This window comes from Hyla sarda, chromosome 8 (assembly GCF_029499605.1).
Source record: "Hyla sarda isolate aHylSar1 chromosome 8, aHylSar1.hap1, whole genome shotgun sequence".
NCBI lineage: Eukaryota > Metazoa > Chordata > Amphibia > Anura > Hylidae > Hyla > Hyla sarda.
In genome coordinates, this window is record NC_079196.1 from 120762813 (window position 1) to 120778954 (window position 16142).

Sequence of the window (16142 nt, forward strand, 5' to 3'; positions counted from 1 at the left end):
TATAGCTCCCCACATTAGGTGCAGTATAGTTCCCCACATTAGGTGCAGTATAGTTCCCCACATTAGGTGCAGTACAGTTACCCACATTAGGTGCAGTACAGTTACCCACATTAGGTGCAGTACAGTTACCCCACATTAGGTACAGTACAGTTCCCCACATTAGGTACAGTACAGTTCCCCACATTAGGTGCAGTATAGTAACCTACATTAGGTGCAGTATAGTTCCCTCACATTAGGTGCAGTATAGTTCCCCATATTAGGCGCAGTATAGTTCCCCCACATTAGGTGCAGTATAGTTCCCCCACATTAGGTGCAGTACAGTTCCCCACATTAGGTACAGTACAGTTCCCCACATTAGGTGCAGTACAGTTCCCCACATTAGGTGCAGTATAATTCCCTCACATTAGGTGCAGTATAGTTTCCCCACATTAGGTGCAGTATAGTTTCCCCACATTAGGTGCAGTATAGTTTCCCCACATTAGGTGCAGTATAGTTCCCCTACATTAGGTGCAGTATAGTTCCCCACATTAGGTGCAGTATAGCTCCCCACATTAGGTGCAGTACAATTCCCCCACAGACATACAGCCTTCAGCCATATACAGTGTATGGCTGGAGGCTGTATGTCTGTGTACTGCCCCACTTCAGTGTTCCAACCACAGGTCCTCCGGTCTGGGGTCACGATCTACTGCTATGGCCTATAGACTGTAGCAGTAGGTCCCGGGACCGGAGGACCAGTGGTCGGAGCACCGAAGAGGACGTGCTGCCAGTTGGGGCTGGTGACTTACCATTCCGGCCGGCGAGCGTCCTCCTCACAGCTCCGCTCTGCTCCTCCATTGCTATGGGCGCAAGCACGGGACGTCAGTGACCCTGCATGCGCTAACTCCTGACGGCCCCATGCGCTAACTCCTGACGGGCTGCTCAGTGGCGGACGCTGTTCCCCCCGGGCTTGATTAGGCCTTTGCTGAGCAGCCGACAGGGGGCCCCCTGGGGGCCCTAGGCAATTGCCTGGTTTTCCCCGACCTAAGGCCGGCCCTGTTCCTTTTGAATGCACTTCTGGCTTTGGCTCAAATACTGCAGCGGCTGTGGCTCAAAAACTGCAGCGGCTCAAAACTGCTGCCAGAAAAAAAAAAAAAACAAGTGGAAACTTAGCCTTACTTGGCATCCAGGAGCAGCTAACTGTGGCACAGGTTAAGAGTAGTACAGAACATGTAATACCTCCCTGTACTGTAGGGGGCACTACCAGACAGGAATTCAGTGCATACTCATCAGTAATACAGGTGTTTTACCAGTGAATGCCCATTCTGATTTGTCAGTTCTTCCAGCCATTGACATGTTTCACAGATCTGGACTGTCTGTAGCATTGTATGTTGAGTCTGGTTTCAAGTTACAAAGGTCCATAAAAGACCATTGCATGTTTAAACTATTGTATATTGAAGTCATTTTAAATTGAGGGATCACTGTATTGCAAATGCACCAGAAATTGCAAAAAAAAAAAAATAGCTTTCATGACTAGTGCCACACTTATGATGCATTTTAAAGGAGAACTCCGGAATAGAAAAATTATCGTCCTTACTGTCGGCAGTAAAAAAATAAACAGATACATACCTTCCTTCGCTCCCCTGGTGCCTCTGGTAACCGGCTCCTGCCTCCGCCGCGATCCTCTTCCTGGTTGCCGGTGGTCGGCGAGTTGTGATAGCCTGGGGGATGTAGGGTATGGGGAGCATAGCTGTGCGGTAATTAAAGGGTGCTTGTTAACCCTTGCTATTCGTGACGCCAGGGTGAGGGCTCCTCAGTAACGCCTGTCCTACCGCAACCTTTCCCAAGAGCGATAGGGAGGTGGATAATAATAGATTGTCCACAACCGGAGAGTTTTCTGAAACAGGATTAACTTTTACTGAAGAATTTCTGCAAGCTTCAATAACAGAACAGTCTCTAAGCATAACAACTGCTTTCCTTGGAGATTGACAATGGTTGGGACTTTAGCATTTAGAATCTTTTAGTATTGTGCGCTGTTCCACTGGATTTAGGGGTTTAGTTGCGGTCCAGTAGTCACGCTAGCATTAGCGGGATTTAGATTAGAACTCACGGTTTTGGTTCAGCTGAGGCCGGCAGGTTTTTAGGCCTAGCGTGTCATTGAAAGTTGCGAGGAACCGTCCTGTTAGTCCGGCATCCACGAGAGCAGCAACCCAAGAGAGCGATAACTGGACGCAGCTCCCTTATATGGGCCGGGACTGGACTAGTACTAATTGGTCCATACTGATGTTAATCACCATTACAAAGACTTGTAGGTAACACATGACCCATGGACCTCCAAAGGTCCTCTAACATACCATAGAGGTTATTAACATGGTCACATGACCGAAGGTCCTGCGATGCTAAACAAGGTAAGTACTATACATTATTATAAAATATATATTATCAAATATATACACGTATTAACATTAGAGAATTAGACTTGAGGAGAGGTGACTAGGGGCTGTTCCACCTGAGGAACCCTACCTAAACGTAGTTACTCTGACTTTGAGGATCTCTACACTAGGTACGGTATGTAATACGGTACTGGGACACCACAGAGTCATACTGCACTCAGCCAATTACCGGCCACAGCGAAGTCCCGACTCGGCCGGAGATAGGCTGAGCGGCAGTGTGATGTTTTTGGCCCCGGCAGCAGGTGCCAGTGTAGTGAAGAATTGTGTGTTTTGAAGCGTTCTCACACTGCCGCTCAGCCAATCGCTGGCCGAGTCGGGACTTCGCTGTGGCCGGTGATTGGCTGAGTGCAGTATGACTCGCCGACAACCCGCAACAAGGAAGAGGATCGCGACGGAGGCTGGAGCCGGTTACCGGAGGCACCAGGGGAGCGAAGGAAGGTATGTACCTGTTTATTTTTGTACTGCCGATAGTATGGACGATAATTTTCCTATTCCGAAGTTCTCCTTTAAACATTTTTTAGACCCCCCTTTTTTTTTTGGCCTTATCTGTCTTTACCTTAGCACAACATAGAGGAAAGGGTCAAGTTGGTCACTCGATTACATAAAAAATTGCAACGCAACGGTGGTGTAAAACTTTGGAGTGATCACTCGAAAAAAAAAATCTAAACTTTATTTGCATAAAACGTCTGTAAAAACATGGAAAGAAAATGGCAAAACAGTTTCAAAACATGAACTGTGATACAAAAAAAGTACTCAAAAATGCTCCAAAGAGTGGAGCATTTGGAAAGGGTCAAGGTGGCGTTGCAGTGTAAAATTTAGGTTAATTATTTAAAAAGTTACAATCAAAGACTTGATATAACACCTGTCAAATGTGCAAAAAGGCTCTAAAAACGTTCTGTAGCACAAAGAAAACGTCCAAAAAAAAGTTCCAAAAAATCTGTAGGCTCATTTTACTTGCTCTAAATACACTGTGTGAACATAGCCTGATCATTTCTTTATTTTATCGGCTTTAGTGACCAGAAATAAGATGAGATGCATAAACTCTTTGGTTGCGGTTGGGATCAGTTCCCATCATAACTCTTCCCATAAATCCCAATCTTTAACTGTCCATGCCAGTGTTTTCCAACCAAGGTGGCAAAGGCTGTTCAGCATGCTGGGAGTTGTAGTTGGTGGCACCCTGTTGGGAAACACACTGCTCTATGTAATGTTTTCACCCTGCAGCTCGCCATCTGTTACAATTCCCCACATGCCTGGTCAGCCTGCAGTAGTCTAGGCATGCTGGGAGTTGTAGTTTTGAAACAGTTGGATAACCACATGTTGTGATAGACTGCTTTAAAACGCTTCTTACTATACTTGACAGGTGATAATTTAATAAACACCTAAGAAATAGTTCAGTTCTAGTGTCAGGATTGTAATGTACAGAATTATCTCATTCACGGGGAGGAAGTGGGTGGCATGTGTCACGTGACCAGATCCTGGAATTACTATCACGTGAACTGTCACTTTAGCCTCTTCTCTGCCTGTGATCGGCAGCTCCGCCATCGATTTCTTCTGCCTTAAGCTCAGCAGTGATTGGCGCTGCCTGGCAGTAGGTTCTCAGCTGATCAGCTCCTAGAGAACAGGAAGCCGCTTCCATCCACAGCCGGGGACCAGCGGTCTGCACTGTGCCCACTGCCAAGCCGGGCATCTGCATGAGGCAGGAAGCGCACTGCCGCTACACACCAGGTACCATCGCCCGGGCCTCTCCTGTATACAGGCAGGGGAAGGGGCTGAGTGGCCGGGGGTTTAGCAGGTCGGGTGCGTGGTGATTTGTGCAGTGAGGCCGGTTATGTATCGGTGCCATCACCTGTACCCGGGTGGGGTGCCCGCTCAGCTTGGAGGCAGGTGGAAGTTGGTCACATGGTACTCTGAGAATTCCTGGGGGTGGGGAGTGACAGGGTCATCCATGGTGTACAGCATTTCCTATACCGTATGCACCTGGAAGCCCACCCAGCTCTCCTGTCCACATGGCTGCATAGTTGGCATATTTGCTGTTTGAGTCTGGTGGGAGTGGTAGTCCTTCCCTGGCAGATAACATTTGTCTTGCAGACCTGTCACTAGAGCAGTGTTTCCCAACTAGGGTGCCTCCAGGTGTTTTAAAACTTCAACTCCCAGCATGCCGGGTCATTGGCTGGCTGGGCATGCTGGGAGTTGTAGTTTTGCAACTACTAGCAGCACTTTCCAGGAACAGGTTGAGTTCCTTGGACTCTTATACATAGGGGTATACTGTCACCAGCATCTAGGTCTGACCCCTGCAGACCCCCTATAAATCCTCCGAATCAAGGAGCTGCACTGCTCAATTCTTTACTAAAATGGCGCAGCGCCGAAGTTGTCTTACTATCGGTATCCAAGGGGAAATGTGAAGGCACAGACACAAAACTAACCAGCCCCCATGCTCCCCTCAGTGAGGGTCTGCCCCCATGCTCCCCTCAGTGAGGGTCTGCCCCCATGCTCCCCTCAGTGAGGGTCTGCCCCTATGCTCCCCTCAGTGAGGGTCTGCCCCCCATGCTCCCCTCAGTGAGGGTCTGCCCCCCATGCTCCCCTCAGTGAGGGTCTGCCCCCCATGCTCCCCTCAGTGAGGGTCTGCCCCCCATGCTCCCCTCAGTGAGGGTCTGCCCCCCATGCTCCCCTCAGTGAGGGTCTGCCCCCCATGCTCCCCTCAGTGAGGGTCTGCCCCCCATGCTCCCCTCAGTGAGGGTCTGCCCCCCATGCTCCCCTCAGTGAGGGTCTGCCCCCATGCTCCCCTCAGTGAGGGTCTGCCCCCATGCTCCCCTCAGTGAGGGTCTGCCCCCATGCTCCCCTCAGTGAGGGTCTGCCCCCATGCTCCCCTCAGTGAGGGTCTGCCCCCCCATGCTCCCCTCAGTGAGGGTCTGCCCCCCCATGCTCCCCTCAGTGAGGGTCTGCCCCCCCCATGCTCCCCTCAGTGAGGGTCTGCCCCCCCATGCTCCCCTCAGTGAGGGTCTGCCCCCCCATGCTCCCCTCAGTGAGGGTCTGCCCCCCCATGCTCCCCTCAGTGAGGGTCTGCCCCCCCATGCTCCCCTCAGTGAGGGTCTGCCCCCCCATGCTCCCCTCAGTGAGGGTCTGCCCCCCCATGCTCCCCTCAGTGAGGGTCTGCCCCCCCATGCTCCCCTCAGTGAGGGTCTGCCCCCCCATGCTCCCCTCAGTGAGGGTCTGCCCCCCCATGCTCCCCTCAGTGAGGGTCTGCCCCCCCATGCTCCCCTCAGTGAGGGTCTGCCCCCCCATGCTCCCCTCAGTGAGGGTCTGCCCCCCCATGCTCCCCTCAGTGAGGGTCTGCCCCCCCATGCTCCCCTCAGTGAGGGTCTGCCCCCCCATGCTCCCCTCAGTGAGGGTCTGCCCCCCCATGCTCCCCTCAGTGAGGGCCTGCCCCCCCATGCTCCCCTCAGTGAGGGCCTGCCCCCCCATGCTCCCCTCAGTGAGGGCCTGCCCCCATGCTCCCCTCAGTGAGGGCCTGCCCCCATGCTCCCCTCAGTGAGGGCCTGCCCCCCATGCTCCCCTCAGTGAGGGCCTGCCCCCCATGCTCCCCTCAGTGAGGGCCTGCCCCCCATGCTCCCCTCAGTGAGGGCCTGCCCCCCATGCTCCCCTCAGTGAGGGCCTGCCCCCCATGCTCCCCTCAGTGAGGGTCTGCCCCCCATGCTCCCCTCAGTGAGGGTCTGCCCCCCATGCTCCCCTCAGTGAGGGTCTGCCCCCCATGCTCCCCTCAGTGAGGGTCTGCCCCCCATGCTCCCCTCAGTGAGGGTCTGCCCCCCATGCTCCCCTCAGTGAGGGTCTGCCCCCCATGCTCCCCTCAGTGAGGGTCTGCCCCCCATGCTCCCCTCAGTGAGGGTCTGCCCCCCATGCTCCCCTCAGTGAGGGTCTGCCCCCCATGCTCCCCTCAGTGAGGGTCTGCCCCCCATGCTCCCCTCAGTGAGGGTCTGCCCCCCATGCTCCCCTCAGTGAGGGTCTGCCCCCCATGCTCCCCTCAGTGAGGGTCTGCCCCCATGCTCCCCTCAGTGAGGGTCTGCCCCCCATGCTCCCCTCAGTGAGGGTCTGCCCCCCATGCCAGAGAAAGTTAAGCCCACATGCTGGGACCAGTAGCCACACAGTCATGACAGTAAAACTATATGGTATTACCTTCAAAATTGTGTGGACATTGGCCACCATGTTTCTGTGTTTTTTGTCTCCATGCAGCAACTGCAACATGGCACTTTATTTTTTAAAGGGATCCTATCACCTTAATGGGGTTATCCAGGCTTAAAAAAAAAAAAAATCATCTCTCAGAAAACAGCACCCCCCTTGTCCTCAGTTTGTTTATGGCAGTGCAGCTCAGTTTCATTGAACTGGTTGGAACTGAGTTGTAGCTACACACAACCTGAGGATAGTGGTGGCACTTGTTTTTAAAGAAGGTAACCATAATGTATTTATTTATTTTAGTTCGGGATAACCCCTTTAACCCCATCCCTAGACACGCACTAAAGTAATTATTAAATAGATGAAATTTCACTGAGTCCAAATCTGAAATATATTTTTCTACTCTCCTGCTGTGAGCCCACCAAATGGGCATGCTAATGTATAGAGATGACTACTAAGCTTGACAATATGGAGGGCAAGGCTACTACTCTGGGTTCACGCTGCATACCATGTGGCTGACCTTTTATGTGCTGATTTTCTGTGAGTATGTTAGTGCGGCCACATTTCTCCAGGATATCTGCTCTAGATTGCTGCAGGAGCCCTGGACAGAACCGAGGTTTTTAGCACTGGGAATCTGTGACAGTGTATTATAAGTAAACATTACTGATGTGTCAGAAGATGGAATTCCCCTTTAAGTGGTAACGTCACAAGGCATCGAAGGTGGAAACAAGTGATCAGATATGTTACATATTCTAAAAATGAACCATTCTCAAAATAACTTCATCACACTCGATAAAATGAGCGCTAGCTTTTGTTTAATCAGTCACCTGCGTTGTCATCCATCTTATTTACATAGAAACTAATAAAATGCATGTTGGCGCTGTTTGTGATCGGTCTCCTCTAAGCACTGGGTACCCTTTTTAGTTATTTTTGCCAATTGTCTATGCAGGTGTTGGGACTGTAGCCAATCCGCACTTAACTTACTGGAGGGGAGATAGGATGTATGTTAGTTCTAGGGCTTCTCGGGTTTAGTTTTTTTTACCATAACAAAAATAAAGCCTTTACATTCAAGTATAAAGTAAATTCTGCTTGTCCAAGCACTAATCCCTATTTATACAGGTGCTTACTACCAGCTATTTACACAAGTCAATGTCCCCTTTGAGGCTGCAGGATGGACTTCACTACTAACTTGCCTATAATTACAGGAAAAAACAGGTTAAAAACTGCAACTAACCAAAGTTTCCTTAGCAGCTATGGTCTGCATTAGAGATGAGCGAATTTACAGTAAATTTGATTCGTCACAAACTTCTCGGCTCGGCAGTTGATGACTTATCCTGCATAAATTAGTTCAGCTTTCAGGTGCTCTGATGGGCTGGAAAAGGTGGATACAGTCCTAGGAGACTCTTTCCTAGGAATGTATCCACCTTTTCCAGCCCACCGGAGCACCTGAAGGCTGAACTAATTTACGCAGGAAAATCATCAACTGCCGAGCCGAGAAGTTCCTGATGAATCGAATTTACTATAAATTCGCTCATCTCTAGTCTGCATAGGATTTATCACTGTCCTGGATTTTCCATATTTCTAAGGCATTATAGGTATAAGACAATAAGCTACATATAATGCTATATACCGCATTTTACGCCCTATAGGACGCTCCGGCATATAAGACGCACCCAATTTTAAATTAGGAAAATCTAGAATACAATGTAAGTATAGGTCACAGTGATCTTCACCTAGCGGACCTCCAGATGTTGCAAAACTACAACTCCCAGCATGCCCAGACAGCCGTTGGCTGTCCGGGCATGCCAGGAGTTGTAGTTTTGCAACATCTGGCGGTCCCCTGGTTGAAGACCACTGGTATAGGAGGTAATTCTCACGTGTCCCCGCCGCTCCGGACCAATCACTGCTTGTCACCGCTGCCCTGGATGCCGGCCTCCATCGCTGTCACAGTCTCCCCCTCGCTCCGGAACGGATAGGGGATAAGTTTGAGATCGCTGGGGGTCCAACCACTGGGGCCCCCTGCGATCTCTCTGTACGTGGCCCCGGCTCTCCGGCCAGATAGCGGGTGTCGACCTCCGAACGAAGCAGCGGCCGACACGCTCCCTCAATACATCTCTATGGCAGAGCCGGAGATTGCCGAAGGCAGCGCTTCAGCTCTGCCATATGCCATAGAGTTGTATTGAGGGGGCGTGTCGGCCTCCGCTTTGTGTGGAGGTCGACACGCCCCCTTCCCGCGGGCTGTCGGGGCTCCGTACAGGAGATCTCGGGGGGGCCCCAGCGGTCGGACCCCACGAGATCTCAAACTTATCCCCTAGCCTTAGAATAGGGGAGAAGTTGTTCACCACTGGACTACTCCTTTAATATAGATATTAAGAGTTTTTTATGGCACCAGTTAGATTAAGTTCACACGGCCGTTGTGCTTCGCTGACACTGCTGGGTCCTGATGGGATCCCATTGACTTGAATAGGGTCCAGTATTTTTACTTTCCGATAGCCCAGTGGAGCTGATCTAGACACGTGCGACAATATCACGGTTCGATCAGCTGAGAGGAGGGCACTTACCACCTCCTTGCCATTTGATCGATGCTCCATTGCAGGATGCCATGGCAACCTGAAGCAATGGAGCAGCGATAACGCTAATCAATGTGGTTCTAGAATACCAAATTCCAGAATTGAGTATTTTTGGTCACCAGAAAATATACCACATACCAGAATAAATAAAAAGCGATCAAACAAAAATGGGATCAATAGAATATACAGATCACAGCACAAAAAATGAGCCCTCATATATCCCACCTATACAAAAAATAAGTTATAGGGATCAAGAGGCCAGTTTTAAGCATACTTCTTTTCGTACAAAAAGTTTTATAATTAGTAAAATGAAACCTATATAAATTGGGTATCCTTTTAATTTATATGGACCTACAGAAGTTAGATAATGTGTTTACCAGAAAATGCACTGTGTAGAACGGAAACCCCCAAAAGTAGCAAAATGGCATTTTGACTACTTGGACCAAGTGAGAGGTAGTGTTCTTTTTGTTTTAAAGGGGTACTCCGGTGGGAAAAAATTTTTTTCAAATCAACTGGTACCAAAAAGTTATACAGCTTTGTAAATGACTATTTAAAAATCTTAATCTTTCCGGTACTTATCAGCTGTTGTATGCTCCAGAGAAAATTGTGTTTTCCAATCTGACCACAATGCTCTCTGCTGCCACCTTTGTCTGTGTCAGGAACTGTCCAGAGAAGGATAGGTTTGCTGTGGGGATTTGCTTCTACTCTGGACAGTCCCTGACATTGACATGGCACCTATTTTGAAAACATTTGTTTTCCACCGGAGTACCCCTTTTGAGGAGGCAGCCTGGGCTTGTTTTTAGAAAAATCTTTTTCGCCAGTTAACTCCATTTTAATCTACAGCAGATAAGTTCAGTATTTAATATAATGGCTCTAAACTTAAATAAGGTTATGAAAAAGGGAATAAAGGTGTAAACTATACAGATACAAATCAGCTACCTAGGCTGAACAATCAGGAGAAATGCAAACTGAAGTACAAAAAAAAAAAGGTATTGGCGCTCAGAGATCAGCTGGGCACAAAGATTGTTATAACATTCTATATTATTTATTGCACAAATTAAACAGATGCGCTATTAATACTAGTAAGTCACAGGGCCCTTTAGCAAATAATGAAACTGTGTATGAAAGATATAAAATATACTTAAATACTGTTCACACTTAAATAACCACCTGTAGATATGAAATGACGTGATATGTGATAAAATAGCAAGTGTCATATCATATATTGTCAAGGATTAGTTAATGTGTGGCCTTAATCTGTGAGTGACTACCGCTGTACTAATTCCCGAGCGTCGACATAAGAAAATTCACACCAGGCCAGGTTGGTATGAGTTCCCTCCTCGGTACCCCAGGGAGTTCTGTTTATTACAGGAAGTAAATTTGGTTTTTACATTGTACAAAGAAGGAGGGTGAATTATGACATCACAATTAGCATTACATTCTGATTGGTTTTTTAAAATATTGTGTCCGTATATATTAGCATATCTAGTGTCCATTAATTTCTTTCTTGGCCAAAGTTCATTTATGCAGCCCTCTCACTCTAATACTGGAAAAATTCCAGTTCTTTGCCCTTCTTCTATAATCTGCATCTTCCTCAAATATTTTGACTTCCATCTTGGGCCGTCTGGCGTTGATCCAAGGTTATTCAGTCACTAGCAGTTTGCAAACTCAGGAACGTGGTGCATAGTTCAACAAATATCTTTTTCATTCAGCATTAGAAATGACATATAAATGTATCAGTATTAGTATATATATTGATTGGCAGTCAGAATCCTTTCGGTCAACTTGACAATATCATGGCATTTTATGTCTACAGGTGGCGATTTAAAGTGTACCTGTCATTAGCAAAGACTTTTTATATAATGTAGAAAATACCATTCTATGTATATTTGTAGTACTGGATAAAAATGTGTATATTTTTGTCCCTTAAGCTTGTGTGCTCTGTAAAAAGACAAGGACGGGCAGGGCTGTGTGCACTGAGGACACTTAGGGGGCAGGGCGTGACGTCACCATACTCGGAGCCTCCAGCGCTGCAGAGAGCTTGCAAAGGTGGGTGCTGAATGACAGATAGCTGGGCTCCCCAGTGGCGGGACCCCCGCGATCAGACATCTTATGTGCCGGGACTGCGTGAACAGAAAGACCAGGGAGGTGAGTGACGGGCTGGGATTCGTATGCGGGCCCCTCCCGCGATGCAAATCCCAGCCCCGCTGGCAGCGGGGACATTACGAGAGCGATCATGGCCAGCGTGTCTGGTCGGAGCGTAGATGTTACAGCAACCAATGAGATTGATTCTTTCATTTTTCAGAGGCCTTGCTAAAAAAATGAAAGAGGCAACCTGATTGGTTGCTAAGTGCAACTGGGCAACATCTCCTCTGCACAGTTTATGATAAATCTCCCCCATGGGGGTATTCTTGCATTAGAAAAGAAAGAGTACTCTGAGAGGGATGTGGGCAGGGTGCGAGGACTGTGATAAAGAGCTGCAGAAAACAATTGCATGCAACTGCTCAGCACCCCCGGGTGCATTCAGAACTGGGGCAACCAGGTAAGCAATGCTATATACTTCTACAGCATTTTTGTTTATCCTGATATCAGAGTACTCTTTTAGAATATAATAGTGTGAAGTCTGGGTCCTCATGGTAATTCACATAAATGTTGTTAAAGCAAAGTCCATCTAGATCTGTGTTGGGAGTGTCCAGTATATGGTCAGCTGGTTTTCATATTGGGATTGATCAGTATCACATGCTGAACTTCCTCCTGCATTGTCCTCCCATCGGATACAGCTCTGGAGTCATTGTATGAGCCTTGCTATTCCTTTTTATTTTGTGGCCGTCATGTGGGACACAAGCAGAATGAAGCTTCACAGGGCTGTGTTCATTTCCAGACAGGAGTAAGAAAGCCAGTTTTTCCAGTCAGTTTGGAGCAGGGTATGTATTACTTCTGGGCTTTTCTTGTATAGCTATGATTATAAGGAAGTCAAGGGTATGTCTAACAGTGCACATTGATACCCCATTCTGGCTCTATGGAAAACCATTTTACAGCCATATGGGCACTGGAGGATAGTGGCACCATGGGATACCCAGCAGTTTCTAGACCTAAAATATTGAGACTTGAGTTGAATGGGACAGTTCAAGGTTTTAGATGTCATTGATATTTTAATTACTACAGGGCATCCCATTTACTTACTGGGGGCCATCCCATTTACTTACTGGGGGCCTGAAAAACTCTGCTTTAACTTCATGCCTAATAAACCTTTTAATGAATTTAGTGAAGCATGCCTTACTCGGTGAGAGTCAGGAAACCCCTTTATAACCTATTTGTTGAGCACTCCTTAGGCTAAGTTTCCACTTTGTTTTTTCACTGGCAGTTTTTGGAATACAGCCACTTTGTGAGCCAAAGCCAGAAGTGTATTCAAAAGGAATAGGACATATAAAGGAATAACTTGCACGTCTCCTCCCTTATGGATCCACTTCTGACTTTGGCTTGAAAACTGCAGTGGCAGTTTTCCCAAGAAAAAGTGGAAACTTAGCCTAAGGGTACGTTCAAACACTATTACTAACAGCGGGTTGCCCGCTGCTGGAATCCCGCTGCGAGTTACGGTATCATTGATTTAAATGAGTCCACAGACAGTCCTCAATAGTGTCAGATTTGCGGGCTGTCCGCGGACCCATTCAAATGAGTAGTAGCGTAACTTGCAGCGGGTTTCCTGCAGCAGGAAACCCATTGCAAGTTACTAGCGTGTGAACGCACCCTCAAAAAGGTTTCTTCTCTGTCTGATAATAAGTGTACTTTCTAGTTGAGCTTTTCTCAGTACTACAATTCCTGCAATGCACTGGTTTCCCTCTTCATCACTGCCCTGTGACCTTGCCTGCTCCCCTTCCACAGCATTTCCAGTTCCTTGCCCATAGGAACAATGTACCTGCTTCATTCATTCCCTGTCTGCTCCTCTCTGTGGCATTGTTTAGCACAAGGCAGCATGCTGTAAATATGTCTCATTCTTATGTGTCCTATTAAAGATGTACTGTATGGTGGACATTTATCAATGATGTTACCACTTTTTGAGGTTTAGTTTTTTTGACACATAATTTTGAGCAGTGTCACTCATTGGGTTTTTTGTGTGTCTTTTTGGTAAAACATTTTAAGATGTTTTCTATTGTTTGTTCACCCTGGAATGAAAAATGCAGTAGACACTAATTTATTACCTGGGCAAGGTTTGTTTACACTGTCAAACGTTGCGCATTGCCTAAATTATTAACGTAAATGTAGAACATCAAGGAGCACGTGTACCAAAGTGTCAAATGTTTCTGCCACAGTCAGATTATCTCCAGGATACTTAAAACCATTTCCATGTACCTTTTTAAAAACAATGCAATGTTTATGGACCACTTGTGGTCACCCCTTCACCCGCAGTCTAACCCGATACACCGGGTTATAGTACAGATGAAATACTTCTCACTGTGTAAAATTCAAACTCCCCTCTGTTCTTGATGAGAGAGGGAGATTGCACCTGTGTATTGTAACCATGGTGACCATACAGCTAATGTGCAGGGAGGGAGAAGGAGGTAGGCTGTTAGGTCTATGTATATGTGTGATTGTGTGTATGTAGACGAGCTGAGTGTGTGTGTATGTAGACGAGCTGAGTGTGTGTGTATGTAGACGAGCTGAGTGTGTGTGTGTGTATGCAGCAGAGCTGAGTGTGTGATCATGTGAATGCAGCAGAGCTGAGTGTGTGATCATGTGAATGCAGCAGAGCTGAGTGTGTGATCATGTGAATGCAGCAGAGCTGAGTGTGTGATCATGTGAATGCAGCAGAGCTGAGTGTGTGATCATGTGAATGCAGCAGAGCTGAGTGTGTGATCATGTGAATGCAGCAGAGCTGAGTGTGTGATCGTGTGAATGCAGCAGAGCTGAGTGTGTGATCGTGTGAATGCAGCAGAGCTGAGTGAGTGATCATGTGAATGCAGCAGAGCTGAGTGTGTGATCATGTGTATGCAGCAGAGCTGCGTGTGTGATTGTGTAAATGTAGCAGAGCTGAGTGTGTGTATGTAGCAGAGTTGAGTGTGTGATCATGTGTATGCAGCAGAGCTTAGTGTGTGATCAGGTGTATGTAGCAGAGTTGAGTATGTGCGTGGTCATGCTTACACATAATCACACATTCAGCTCTGCTCCATACCCATGCCATACACTAATTTCTGCTACCAGGGTGCCTCCAGCATTTGCAAAGCTGCAGCTCCCAGCATGCCAAGTTTTGCAACACTTGGAGGCATTCTGGTTGGTAAACACTGATATAGAGGTAAGGGGACAGATTGTTTAGCAAAATTACATATTTTTTAAACCGAAAAAGCGATATTAGTCACCCTTTTTTTTTTTTTTTTTTTCTCAAATCATGAAAGGTCTCTTTTGAAACTATGTGAAAATTTATTTTTGCACCACTTTTTGTCTTTTTTTGTGTTTTCACACCCCAAATTTTTAATTTTTTTTTGGGTGGCAAAATTACAGGGTTTGGCGCCAAAATCGTTGATTTTTGCGCCAAATTTGACATTCCAGAAAATTGTAGTGGAAACAACAAAATATTCCATGGTTACTTGTGCCCAGACAAGCGATAACTGTATAAATAAAACATTTCAGAGCTTAAATGTGAGTGTAGGTGCAGTGACCAAGAAAAAAATTAAAAATATATTTTTTTAATAACATTTTTCAATAATTAAAAAAAAAAAAAATAATTACTTAACCTTTTAAGGGCGTATGCATACGCCTGTGGGAATTCCGGTCCCCGTCGCTAGCCGGTTGGGGACCAGACCGGGATGCCTGCTGAAGTCATTCAGCAGGCACCCCGGCACATCACTGGCCCCCCCCCCCCCCATGTCGGCGATCGCAGAAAATTATTCTGCTATTCAGGGCCGATCGGGTCTCTGGTGACCCGATCACCCGGAAAATAGGGATGATCGGAGCGGTCAGTGACAGCCCTGACCATCCGAGGGATAGGAGCAAGGTCGCAGTGCTGCGATCTCCTCCTATCCCCTGCCATTGGTCAGAACTGATTCTGACCAATGGCAGGGCAGGGCAGGACAGTGGGTTGCCATGGCAACCCCCGTTCTGCCCACCCCTGGATGTCGAGGGGAGAAGATGGAGGCCGGTGCCTGAAGGAGAAGATGCCTGGGGACCCAGATCTTCGCTGGAGACTGCTGGATCCTAGCTCAGGTAGGGAAACTACGGTGGGGGGGGGGGGGGGGGGGGAATGAAAGTGAAAGTAAAGTGATCTTTACTGTGGCAACCACTAGGAAGGGGAGTTGTTGGGAGTTTTAGTTTTGCAACATCTGGAGGGTCACAGTTTGGAGACCACTGTTGCAGTGGTGCCCAAACGGTAGCCAGGGACAGGGATGTGGAATTCCTATCGCCCGACGCCCGGGACTAGCAGTTTTGGGCGCCGGGCAGGTGAATTTGTCCGGCCCTTAGCCCGGCTTCGGGCAAGCAGGGCCGGACCTGACAAGTGCGGCGGCGATCTGCAGTCTGTATGGAGCGGGCACCCGACTCCTGCCCGCTCCATACTCTGCAGCCACCGGGTATAAAAACCTGTGTCCTCCGAAGCAGAGCAGGGGAGATGAGAAGCTGTGTACAGTATTTGTCTTCTCTCCCCTGCTCTGCCGACGTGCGGGGGGAGATGAGGGGGCGTGGCTTCTTGCTCTGCAGACGTGCGGGGGGAGATGAGGGGGCGTGGCTTCTTGCTCCCCGTGCAGACCTGCGTCCTCTGCCTTCACTCCTCCCAGCTGTAGCTTCGGAGAGCTGAGGGGAGGAGGCGCGTTTGCACGGGGAGACTGTATGCGGCGCTCAGCAGTCTGTATGGAGCGGGCTCTGGATTCCTGCCCGCTCCATACTCTGCAGCCCCCGGCTGTTCTCAATAGCCGGGGGCCGCCGCTAATAGCCAGCATGTGGCGATCGCCGCGGCTGGCTATTAACCCTTTAGATCGCCGCTGTCAAA

The 16142-nt window shown here is 48.2% G+C and overlaps 1 protein-coding gene across 8 annotated transcripts in view; it reads left to right on the forward strand.

Moving 5' to 3' along the window:
* Positions 1–3727: 3727 nt before the first annotated feature.
* PIKFYVE (phosphoinositide kinase, FYVE-type zinc finger containing) overlaps positions 3728–16142 on the forward strand; it is a 301144-nt gene continuing 288729 nt past the window's right edge. For 3 of the 8 annotated variants that reach the window (XM_056536876.1, XM_056536874.1, XM_056536877.1), the window contains exon 1: positions 3729–4154. The gene's annotated coding sequence lies outside the window, so the exon portion shown is untranslated. Of the gene's footprint in view, positions 4155–15242; positions 15365–16142 lie in introns of those variants that run through there. The other 5 variants (XM_056536875.1, XM_056536878.1, XR_008847336.1 and 2 more) reach the window with 3 other exon arrangements.